The sequence below is a fragment of the Capra hircus genome, chromosome 4 (genome assembly GCF_001704415.2).
Source record: "Capra hircus breed San Clemente chromosome 4, ASM170441v1, whole genome shotgun sequence".
Classification (NCBI taxonomy): Eukaryota; Metazoa; Chordata; class Mammalia; order Artiodactyla; family Bovidae; genus Capra; species Capra hircus.
In genome coordinates, this window is record NC_030811.1 from 95,580,183 (window position 1) to 95,592,843 (window position 12,661).

Below are 12,661 nucleotides of genomic sequence, written 5' to 3' on the forward strand. Positions count from 1 at the left end.
TAAGATTCACTGGATAGAAGGAGTTCAGTGGTGGAGTCTCAATCCCACATCTGAACTATAAGACATTATAAAAAGTCGTTTGGGGGCCAGTGGTTTGTCCTGAGACCTCATTTCTCTGACTGAAGTAAGAAGAGTTGCTGATTTTTCAGTTTGTTTAGTTTTTTGCTTGTTAGCACAGAGTGTGAATTCTAAGCTCTTTATTTTCTGAGCTTCAGTCCTTCTTTTTAGACTTTCTCTACTCATTACTTGAATTAGCCTCATATCCACTGACAAGCTGCTTGGGCTGTGGCACGAACGTGTGCACGCGTGCTCAGTCGCTGAAGACGTGTCTGACTCTGTGCGACCCCCTGGGCTGTAGCCCCCCAGTCTCCTCTGTCCATGGGATTCTCCAGGCAAGAATACTGGAGTTGTTTGCCATTTCCTCCTTCAGGGTATCTTCCCAACCCAGGGATCAAACCCACGTCTCCTGTGTCTCCTGCATTGGCAGGTGGATCCTGCACCACACCATTATGCATATCTTCATCCAAATCCAGTCTTTGTCCCAGACCTTGGAACACTGCAGTGATTCAGCCTCCTCAGAATATTTGCAATTATTAGTAGAAACATATTAAATGTTGAATTGAATTTCTCTCCATCTTCATTGTATTCACAATAAAGTACTTATTCTTTAGATGAAAGGCTTAAGGCCTTATTATTCTTCCACATGGTTTTATTTTTCAGATGCATTTGGTAAAAACACATGAACAAATAAAAAGTCCCTGCTAAAAACCACTGAACCTCAGAACTGATTCTACACAGATGATAGAAAAAAGAGAGCAATCTCAGCTGAAAGATAAAATCTGAACAATTTTACATAATTACAAAAATAATTTGTTCTATTTAAGTAATGAAAAGAAAAAAAGCATTTTTGGGAGTAGTCACAGTAAAAACATGAGTTTAACCAATAAAATAAATGTTTCAGTCTGTTCTTAGCAAGGCACATTATTTTATACAAATAATCATTTATCACAAAGTTTTAAAGAAGAAAACAAACAATATGTCCATTTATGAATCCTTTCTTATCCTAAGGGTACCTAATATGACTTCTTCAGGCCTCTTTGTCCTTAATTATATAAAGAGGAGTTGGGAAAGTTGAGACTAAAATGCCTTTCTCTGCTAAAATATTTAAACCCAATATGTTGTCAGATGGTTAATAGTATCATTATATTGATACTGTTTATTCCATTGAGTTAGCCATTTGTCCTAGAAAATAGCATTCAATGAAGAGGTATTTTTTGTCAGGTGGCTTTTGGTAAAATTATGAAGTGGGCCAGCTAACTGTTTTGGCTGCTTATAAACCTGAAGATTGATGAAATGATAATAGTCATATAGATCCTTCTAACATAGATCAATTTAATTTATTCAGCCAACACTTCTTGAGTACCTACATGGTGCTAAGCACTGTGACATGTGCAGGAGATAACATGGTGAACAAACCAGTTGTTATTTCTCACCTACACACTGATGGTAAAAGGGGAAATTAGTTTAAATGCTTTAGAAAACTGTCTGCTACATCTAATGAAACTGAATATATGTATACCCTATGACCCCCAAATCATGCTACTACATATATACACCATAGAGATAAGTACGCATGTTTATCAAGGATTTATACTTTTTGTGAACGTACATTTAAAACAGCATTATTTGGAATAGTTCCAATTAGAAATTGAAAATGCAAATCAGGAATAGAATGGATAAACAAGTAAGGCCAGAGAGCAATACGGGTGATCTACAACTATACACAACAATATGAACTTCATAAACATCGTGTTGGCTAAAAGAAGTCAGGCACATACTTGTTACATACTATATAATTCTATTTATATAAAGTTCAAGAAAAGCAAAAGAAATCACAGTTTTTGGAGTCAGGAAACGTTTACTCTTAGCGTATAACAACCTAGAACATAGTATCAGAGTCTTCTGGGGCGTTGATGCTCCTCTGCTTCTTAATCTGAAAACTTGCTATACAGTTGTGTTCAGTTTGTGAACATTCATTGACCTCTACACTAAGAATATGTGTACTTTCCTGCACACATATTGTAATTTAATAAAAAGTTATCTCCCTCCCAGGAGAAATGACCATGGGTAGCTTACAGTTTAGAATGGGAGACAAGCAAACCAGAAAATAGATGAATGGCACAAGGTACAACAAAAGAAATTAAGAGTACAGCAAAGATTAGCCAAGTATCTCCAATGAAGGAGGCGCCCTGAAAGGAAGGATCCCTTGTTTGATAAACATAGTCACCATATGCAGAAGAGATGGCTGTTCAGAAATGCCATTTGCTTCCCAGTGTTCTGGGTACTTCTTGAGAAGGAGGTACTCCTCTCTAGTGGAGGGTGTTGTGACTTTTTGGTGATGCACGATTATGCATTGTTCCTTGAATAGTCTTGCTTTAACAACTATTCTACCCAACATACCTACCATTGCTCTCCCTTATTCCACTAGCATCTGTTCTCTTTTATAATTCCCCCACCCCCAAGGAGATACTGTCTGCATTTGAGGAATTATTATGGGATTGGTGACATTAAGAACATCTGGGAAAGTGGTACTCTGGCTGCATTGTGGACAGACATAATTTAGACCTATTAATTAATTAATTTTTATTAGCTGAGATCCAGATAGTGCATGAATCTTTTTTTTTTTTTCAATCTCCAAAAGAACTTTTTCCCCTTGGTGATATTCTTAAGGCATCTCAGAAATTTTTTACATATATTTAATAATGAGAGTTAGAACTGTCACCTAAACTGCCCCACTGTATTATAGTAAATCACTATTTATAGATCAAACTCTAAATTAAATTCTACTTGAGTCCAACTTAGCCGCTATTCAAAGGAATCTGAATTAGGCCAATCTGTCTGTGAAATATTCTTGGTATTCTAGGATATGAACACAAGTCAATAAATTCGCTTTTGATCATCACTTTTTCCTGTAATAATTTGTGAGCAAAACAATCCATTTTTATAATTATAGCAGTTTGAAAAGCAGAAAATGTGTTTAAAATATGTAATGTGTTACATATGCTGTTAATGTGTAACAGAATAGATTAAACAACCTCTAAGAAACGTAGTCCTCATTGATTAGAAAAAAATTCACCACTACTTCCTCACTATTACCAATTTCTTGGCCTAGTTACCAGACCCCTACATGTTGTTAGCTGTCAGGTTACATCATCTGCTGGAGAATCAACTCATCTTGACAGACTGAATTCTCCATCCGGTAAGGAGACAGCAATTTGAATTCTCCTTTGTAAGAAAGCTATTTTAAGTTGAAAGTGAAAGTCTCTCAGTCACGTCTGACTTTTTGGGAGCCCATGTATTATCCAGTTGATGGAATTCTCTAGGCCAGAATACTGGAGTGGGTAGCTTTTCCCTTCTCCAGGGGATCTTCCCAATCCAGGGATCGAACCCAGGTCTCCTGCATTGCAGGCAGATTCTTCCTGCAGGAGAACCCAGGTCTCCCATATTGCAGGCAGATTCTTTACCAGCTGAGCCACTAGGAAAGCCCAAGAATACTGGAGTGGGTAGCCTGTCCCTTCTCCAGCAGATCTTCCCAACCCAGGAATCAAACCAGGGTCTCCTGCATTGCAGGTGGAGTCTTTACCAATTGAGCTATCAGGGAATCCTGGTATTTTAAGTTAACTCTTGACTATAAATGAGATCAGCCCTGGGATTTCTTTGGAAGGAATGATGCTAAAGCTGAAACTCCAGTACTTTGGCCACCTCATGCAAAGAGTTGACTCATTGGAAGAGACTCTGATGCTGGGAGGGATTGGGGGCAGGAGGAAAAGGGGACGACAGAGGATGAGATGGCTGGATGGCATCACTGACTCGATGGACGTGAGTCTGAGTGAACTCCGGGAGATGGTGATGGACAGGGAGGCCTGGCTTGCTGTGATTCATGGGGTCGCAAAGAGTCAGAAACGACTGAATGACTGAACTGAACTGAACTGATTCAGAGTTTAATTATTCACTTCTCTTTATTCAGGATTTTGCCCTTCATCCCCTACTCCTTGTCTTTTGGCCAATTAATTTCTCATCAGTTGACCCACCAGAAGGTGGGCAAGGTGAGAGAAGAAGGAACTTATATGGTTAGTTGAGCAAGTCAATACAAAACTCTGGGCCCTCAGTTTTCTTACTCTATAAATCTTGCAGAGATAATATTCAACTGTTTTAGAAAAGTGCTATACTGGGGACTTCCCTAGTTGCACAGTGGTTCAGGTTGCACAATCCTAATGCAGGGGGCCTGCATTCAGTCCCTGGATGCCTGGCCAGGGGACTAGATCCCACATGCTGCAACTAAAAAACAAACAAAAATATCCTTCGTGACACAAGGAAGATCTTGTGTGTGGCAATTAAGACCTGGTGCAGTCACATAAGTAAGTAAATCAATAAATCTTAAAAAAATAAGAAAAGTGCTATACTAGATTGGAGAGTGAGAAAAATTACACCTACGTTTCGAGTCTTGGGAAAGCACACTTAACCAGGTTTGAAAATGCGATTTTTTTTTTTAATACTCAAATATGTGATGCAACTTCTAAAAAAAAATAATGATTTTTTGAATGGCTCAATTTAAATTTTCATTCTGTAACCTCTTTAGTTTGTGTAGAAAATTATTACTTGGGTTATATATTTAGAAAAAAGGTGTAATTAGTCCAAAGAAAGACATATGCTTAAGAATGGATGTTCAAACATAGTGGTTATTTTTTATTTTTCTTGAATGTGGAATTACAATCTTCATAAAAACTAGGAGTTTTAATAAAAAAGATGTCCATTATTCATATGCATTGCAAACAAATGCATATACATAAACACAGGGGTGAAATTGCAAGAATTCAGCAAAAGCTCTAGTTTTTAAAATCTTCTATAAAGATAGAAATTGGGGAAAATTTTTACTGAATTAAACCAAATCAATGTTTGGGTAAATACTTCAAAATTTTAATTGAGCATACATATTCTTCATTCCATGAATTCTTGATTCATTCTTCCCCCAGGTATTCCTTAAACATCCAGGATATACCAGGCACTGTTCTGGCTGTAGAGACAAAGTCCCTATTCACACAGCTTTTACTACAGGACAAAATGACTAAGGAGCACCATTATGGAACAAACTGAAAGGATCATCAGTGAAGAATAGAGGACAAAAAGTGCCTTGCTGATTAACTGCCAAACTTCCAGCATTTCTGTGGGTGGCAGGTTGATTGCCTAGACAGGTATAAATCAAGCGTTCTCTTCAGTTACATGCTTTGTCTTCTTACCGATAAAAAGTGCTTGGGGGGACACAAGTTGGTACTGGTCGGAACCCCTCAAACACCACCAGTGTTTTTCTCAAAAGCATGGGCAGGTTTGAAAACAGAAGGTCACCATTCCTTAACATGGCTTTAAATAAAATAAAATAAAGAATTTATTATGGATAAAGCATGCGTTAAGCACAGAAAGGAATGTAACAAGAGCATAAGGCAGGGAGGAACTTTTCCTTCTAGTCAAGTGCAATTTAGCAGGAGATGATAGAGCCACAAGAAATCATCATCAGTGTTAGCAGAGAGATTTCTTAAGAGTTCATGATAAACTTTCACATATATACTTCACATAAATTTTATTCCAAAAAGCAACTCTGTGAGGTGGGATGGGAAAATGATATTATTATGTTTAGTTTATAGAGGAAAAAAACTGAACTCAGAAAAAATGAATGATTTGTTTAAAATAAAAACCACAGTCAATAGATAGAGCAAAACTTAATTTGATTTTTTTCATTATGATCATTTATGTTTTCTACCACATCTTGCTTTTTCACATAAGAATGTTAATCATATATGTAGATCCTCATTCGTTCATTTATTTATTAAACATATTCTATTTTCCAGCTGCTGTGAAAGATCCTGGAAATACAAAAATGAACTATTGTCTGCTCTCATGGTGTTCCCACACATTTGAATAACACTCTGTCTCTTACAAAACAGTTCTCAGAAAAATGATACAATCATCACTACAGCTACTGCAACATATCATTATTAGTTCTATTTTGCACACAAAGGAATTTAATAACTCAGCTAAGATCATAAAGATAGTAGAGGCCCGAGAAGACTTAGTCATTAAGTGTTAAAAAATAAGTGCAGAATAATAGAACATTAGGTCTAAACTTTGTTAGATACGAATCTCTATCATTAAACAAATTCTGAGCATCCACTTACCCTAAGCCTCTTATCCTCATCCATCAGAGGGCAGACAGAATGAAAACCACAGTCAGAGAAAACTTATCAAACTAATCACTTGGACCACAGCCTTGTCTAACTCAATGAAACTATGAGTCACGCGTAGAGCCAAAGGGCCATCCAAGATGGACAGGTCATGATGGAGAGTTCTGACAAAATGTCAGAACTGGAGAAGGGAATGACAAACCACTTAAGTATTCTGGCCTTCAGAACCCCAGGAACAGTAGGAAAAGGCAAAAATGTAGGATACTGAAAGATGAACTCCCCAGGTCAGTAGGTGCCCAATATGCTACTGGAGAAGAGTGGAGAAATAACTCCAGAAATAACGAAGAGGCAGAACCAAAGCAAAAACAACGTCCAGTTGTGGATGTGACTGGTAATGGAAGTAAAGTCTGATGCTGTAAAGAGCAATATGGCATAGGAACCTGGAATGTTAAGTCCATGAATCAAGGCAAATTGGACGTGGTCAAACAGGAGATGGCAAAAGTAAACATCAACATTTGAGGAATCAGTGAACTAAAAAGGACTGGAATGGAAGAATTTAACTCGGATGATCATTATATCTACTACACTGGGGTAGAATCCCTTAGGAGAAATGGAATATCCCTCACAGTCAACGAAAGAGTCCAAAATGCAGTTCTTGGATACAGTTTCAAAAATGACAGAATGATCTCTGTTTGTTTCTAAGGCAAAACATTCAATATCACAGTTATCCAAGTCTATGCCCCAACCAGTAACGCTGAAGAAGCTGAAGTTGAACAGTACTATGAAGACCTACAAGATTTTCTAGAACTAACACCCAAAAATGATGTCATTTTCATTATAGGGGACTAGAATACAAAAGTAGGAAATCAAGAGATACCTGGAGTAACAGGCAAATTTGGCCTTGGAGTATGGAATGAAGCAGGACAAAGGCTAACAGAGTTTTGCCAAGACAACACAGTGGTCATAGCAAACACCCTCTTCCAACAACACAAGAGAAGACACAACACATGGACATCATCACCAGATGGCCAATACTGAAATCAGATTGATTGTATTTTTGCAGCCAAAGATGGAGAAGCTCTTTACAGTCAGCAAAAGCAAGACCAGGAGCTGACTGTGGCTCAGATCATGAACTCCTTATTGCCAAATTCAGACTTAAACTGAAGAAAGCAGGGAAACTACTAGACCATTCAGATATGACCTAAATCAAATCCCTTACGATTATACAGTGGAAGTGACAAATAGATTCAAGAGATTAGATCTGATAGAGTGCCTGAAGAACTATGGGCGGAGGTTCACGACATTGTACAGGAGGAAGTGATCAAGACCATCCCCAATAAAAAGAAATGCAAAAAGACAAAATGGTTGTCTGAGGAGGCCTTACAAATAGCTGAGGCCTTACAAATAGCTGAGTAAAGAAGAGAAGAGAAAGGCAAAGGAGAAAAGGAAAGATATACCCATTTAAATGCAGAGTTCCAAAGAATAGCAAGGAGAGATAAGAAAGCCTTCCTTAGTGATCAATGCAAAGAAATAGAGGAAAACAATGGAATGGGAAAGATTAGAGATCTCTTCAAGAAGACTAGAGATCTCTTCAAGAAAACTAGAGACACCAAGGGAATATTTCATGCAAAGATGGGCTCGATAAAGGACAGAAATGGTATAGACCTAATAGAAACTGAAGATACTAAGAAGAGTTGGTAAGAATACACAGAACTATACAAAAAGATCTTCATGACCCAGATAACCATGATGGTGTTATCACTCACCTAGAGCCAGACATCCTGGAGCGAAGTCAAGTGGACCTTAGGAAGCATCACTACAAGCAAAGTTAGTGGAGCTGATGAAATTCCAGGTGAGCTATTTCAAATCCTAAAAGATGATGCTGTGAAAGTGCTGCACTCAATATGCCAGCAAATTTGGAAAATTCAGCTGTGGCCACAGGACTGAAAAAGGTCAGTTTTCATTCCAATCCCAAAGAAAGGCAATGCCAAAGAATGTTCAAACTACTGCACAATTGCACTCATCTCACACGCTAGTAAAGTAATGCTCAAAAGTCTCCAAGCCAGGCTTCAACAGTATGTGAATCATGAACTTCCAGATGGTCAAGCTGGATTTAGAAAGGGCAGAGGAACCAGAGATCAAATTGCCAATATCTGTTGGATCATCAAAACAGAAGAGAGCTCCAGAAAAATATCTACTTTGTTTTATTGAGTATGCCAAACCCTTTGACTGTGTGGATCACAATAAACTGTGGAAAATTCTGAAAGAGACAGGAATACCAGAGCACCTGACCTGCCTCCTGAGAAATCTGTATGCAGGTCAGGAAGCAACAGTTAGAACTGGACATGGAACTACAGACTGGTTCCAAATCGGGAAAGGAGTATGTCAAGGTTGTATATTGTCACCCTGCTTATGTAACTTATGTGCAGAGTATACCATGCAAAATGCCAAGCTGGATGAAGCACCAGCTAAAATCAAGATTGCTGGGAGATATATCAATAACTTCAGATATGCAGATGATACCACCTATATGGCAGAAATCAAAGAAAAACTGAAGAACCTCTTGATGAAAATGAAAGAGTGGAGTAAAAAATTTGACTTAAAACTCACCATTTAGGAAAAGTAAGATCATGGCATCTGGTCTCATCCCTTCATAGTAAGTAGATGGGGAAACAATGGAAAACGTGACAGACTTAATTTTCTTGGGCTCCAAAATCCCTGCAGATGGTGACTGAAAGGGAAAGATGCTTACTCCTTGGAAGAAAAGCTATGACCAACCTAGACAGCATATTAAAAAGCAGAGACCTTTCTTTGCCAACAAAGGTCCATCTCGTGGAAGCTATGGTTTTTCCAGTAGTCATGTATGGATGTGAGAGTTGAACAATAAAGAAAGCTGAGTGCTGAAGAATTGATGCTTTTGAATTGTGTTGGAGAAGACTCCTGAGACTCTGTTGGACCGCAAGGAGATCAAATCAGTCAATCCTAAAGGAAATCAACCCTGAATATTTATCGGAAGGACTGATGCTGAAGCTGAAACTTTAATACTTTGGCCACCTGATGCAAAGAACTTACTCATTTGAAAAGACCCTGATGCTGGGAAAGATTGAAGGCAGGAAGAGAAGGGGATGACAGAGGATGAGATGGTTGGATGGCATCACCGACTCAATGGATATGAGTTTGAGTAAGCTCTGGGAGTCGGTGATGGATAGGGAAGCCTTGTGTGCTGCAGCCCATGGGATTGCAAAGAGGCGGAGATGCCTGAGTGACTGAACCAAACTAAACTGAGCGTCCACTAGCAATATATATTTAAAAAATTTAAATATTATACACATTTATCAATGTCAATATATTAGAAGATTCATAAAAATTACATTTTAAGAAGAGAATAAAAAAATTAAACAACACAAATAGAAGCTTTAATATTTACTTTCTGTATCCTAATGGATTATCTTGCAAGCTCTTGAGGGTACACCTACTTTTTTTTAGATTATTGTTATTGTAGACAATGAATTCTAAACATATATGTGTGTGTTAGGAGAAATACTTAGATTTCACTTCATTCATGTAGCAATCACACAAAACTCAATTAAAAGCCAAGTCTTTGAAACTTAGCAGCATTTTATTTCAATTCCCAACTAGTTATTAATATAATTTGTGCTGTCACAATAACTACAACATACCACTTTATGAAAGCATTTAATTTCCATCCATGAAGAGATCACTTTCCTTCCTACAATAAACTCTTTAGTTGAGCTTTAGTTTAATTTTTAAATAATTTATATAAACTCTTTTACAAAAAAATTGCCACTTCAAATTTACGATAATATTGAAATTATTCAATTTTTTAAGATGTTCACTCAATGAATAGTATTTACCAGGAAAAATAATAAGCAAATATTAATTTATCCTTTCTTTCAAAGATCTAAAACATGTAATTTAGGCACATACATCATGTTTTAAAAACTCCTAAACCTAACACACACAAAAATTCCCACATTCTTTGGAAAATTAGTTAATAACCAGCAATGGAATATGGAAAATTCTGAAAGAGATGGGAATACCAGACTACCTGACCTGCCTCTTGAGAAATCGATATGCAGGTCAGGAAGCAACAGTTAGAACTGGACATGGAAAAACAGACTGGTTCCAAATAGGGAAAGGAGTACATCAAGGCTGTATATTGTCACCCTGCTTATTTAACTTATATGTAGAGTACATCATGAGAAACGCTGGGCTGGAAGAAGCACAAGCTGAAATCAACATTGTCAGGAGAAGTCTCAATAACCTCAGACATGCAGATGACACCACCCTTATGGCAGAAAGTGAAGAAGAATGAAAAAGGCTCTTGATGAAAGTGAAAGAGCAGAATGAAAAAGTTGGCTTAAAAGTCAACATTCATTCTTTAACGGCTGAGTAATACTCCATTGTGTATATGTACCACATTTGAATCAGTTCTGATGAGATGGATGAAACTGGAGCCGATTATACAGAGTGAAGTAAGCCAGAAAGAAAAACACCAATACAGTATACTAACACATATATATGGAATTTAGGAAGATGGCAATGACGACCCTGTATGCAAGACAGGAAAAAAGACACAGATGTGTATACCGGACTTTTGGACTCAGAGGGAGAGGGAGAGGGTGGGATGATTTGGGAGAATGGGAATTCTAACATGTATACTGTCATGTAAGAATTGAATCGCCAGTCCATGTCTGACGTAGGGTGCAGCTTGCTTGGGGCTGGTGCATGGGGATGACCCAGAGAGATGTTATGGGGAGGGAAGTGGGAGGGGGGTTCATGTTTGGGAACGCATGTAAGAATTAAAGATTTTAAAATTTAAAAAAAATAAAAAATTAAAAAAAAAAAGTCAACATTCAGAAAACTAAGATCATGGCATCTGGTCTCATCACAGTGGAAACAGTGTCAGGCTTTATTTTTGGGGGCTCCAAAATCACTGCAGATGGTGATTGCAGCCATGAAATTAAAAGACACTTATTCCTTGGAAGGAAAGTTATGACCAACCTAGACAGCATATTCAAAAGCAGAGACATTACTTTGCCAACAAAGGTCCATCTAGTCAAGGCTATGGTTTTTCCAGTGGTCATGTATGGATGTGAGAGTTGGACTGTGATGAAAGCTGAGCATTGAAGAATTGATGCTTTTGAACTGTGGTGTTGGAGAAGACTCTTGAGAGTCCCTTGAACTGCAAGGAGATCCAACCAATTCATTCTGCAGGAGATCAGCCCTGGGTGTTCTTTGGAAGGAATGATGCTAAAGCTGAAACTCCAGTACTTTGGCCACCTGATGCGAAGAGTTGACTCATTGGAAAAGACTCTGATGCTGGGAGGGATTAGGGGCAGGAGGAAAAGGGAATGACAGAGGATGAGATGGCTGATGGCATCACCGACTCAATGGACGTGAGTCTGAGTGAACTCTGGGAGTTGGTGATGGACAGGTAGGCCTGGCTTGCTGCAATTCATGGGGTCGCAAAGTCTCAGACATGACTGAGCAACTGAACTGAACTGAACTGAACTGAATGAAATAATAATTGAAAGTTTTTGTCTTGACTATTGCAGTACTGAACTTCAGGAAGCAAGTTTACAATATACTTTCTGGGAATGGTTTCTCCTGAAATTTTGCAAGTTTGTGGCCTTGGTCCTTGACTGTTAAGCTAGGGCAAGTTATTGGGGAAACGAAAATATGGCTTTATAAGAGGTAATAACATCTCTCTGTTATACTAGGGATCTTTGAAAAACCAACTGAACATATTTGATGCTTTAAAAAACTTTCCGAAGTTTAAGAACAAAGACCATCAAAAATTGAGTTACTATGCCATTTGGGGGGAATATTTCATCACCAATAGGGGGCTCAGTTTCAATTTATTTATTTATATTACCCTTCTATTCAAGAAGAATCATGGTGGTCAGAACAGTTTTGAAATGGAATATTTGTGGTCAGAAAATTTTTGAAATGAGAAGTTCAAAAGAATAGAAGATTTTGAAGTCAGTTAATAAAATGAGGAAGTAACAATATTTAGAAAAAATTTAATTTGTATTATAGGATGGTGACATAAGAGCCATCATTCACGATAAGAAGAAATTTTAATTTCAATGGCATGTTATAATCTGTAGTGCCTTCTTCCCTTAGTTCATCTCAATTTCATCCAGGGAAGTTTGCTGTAGGAGATACTGCTCACTGTTCACTGAAAAGTAGTTTATTGTTATATTTTGTCAAGATAGGCATTAAAGAGCTAAACCTCACACGGAAGAGTACTGATGACAAATTGGAAACACTGTCCTCTCCATTGGAGGTCAATATTGTTTAGGCAGACCTGGGATAACAGCCCATCACTTCCTTTGGCAAGTGAGGAATTTCATGTTCCACATGAGTAAAACGGAAGGAATTATGACCTTTGTCTCACA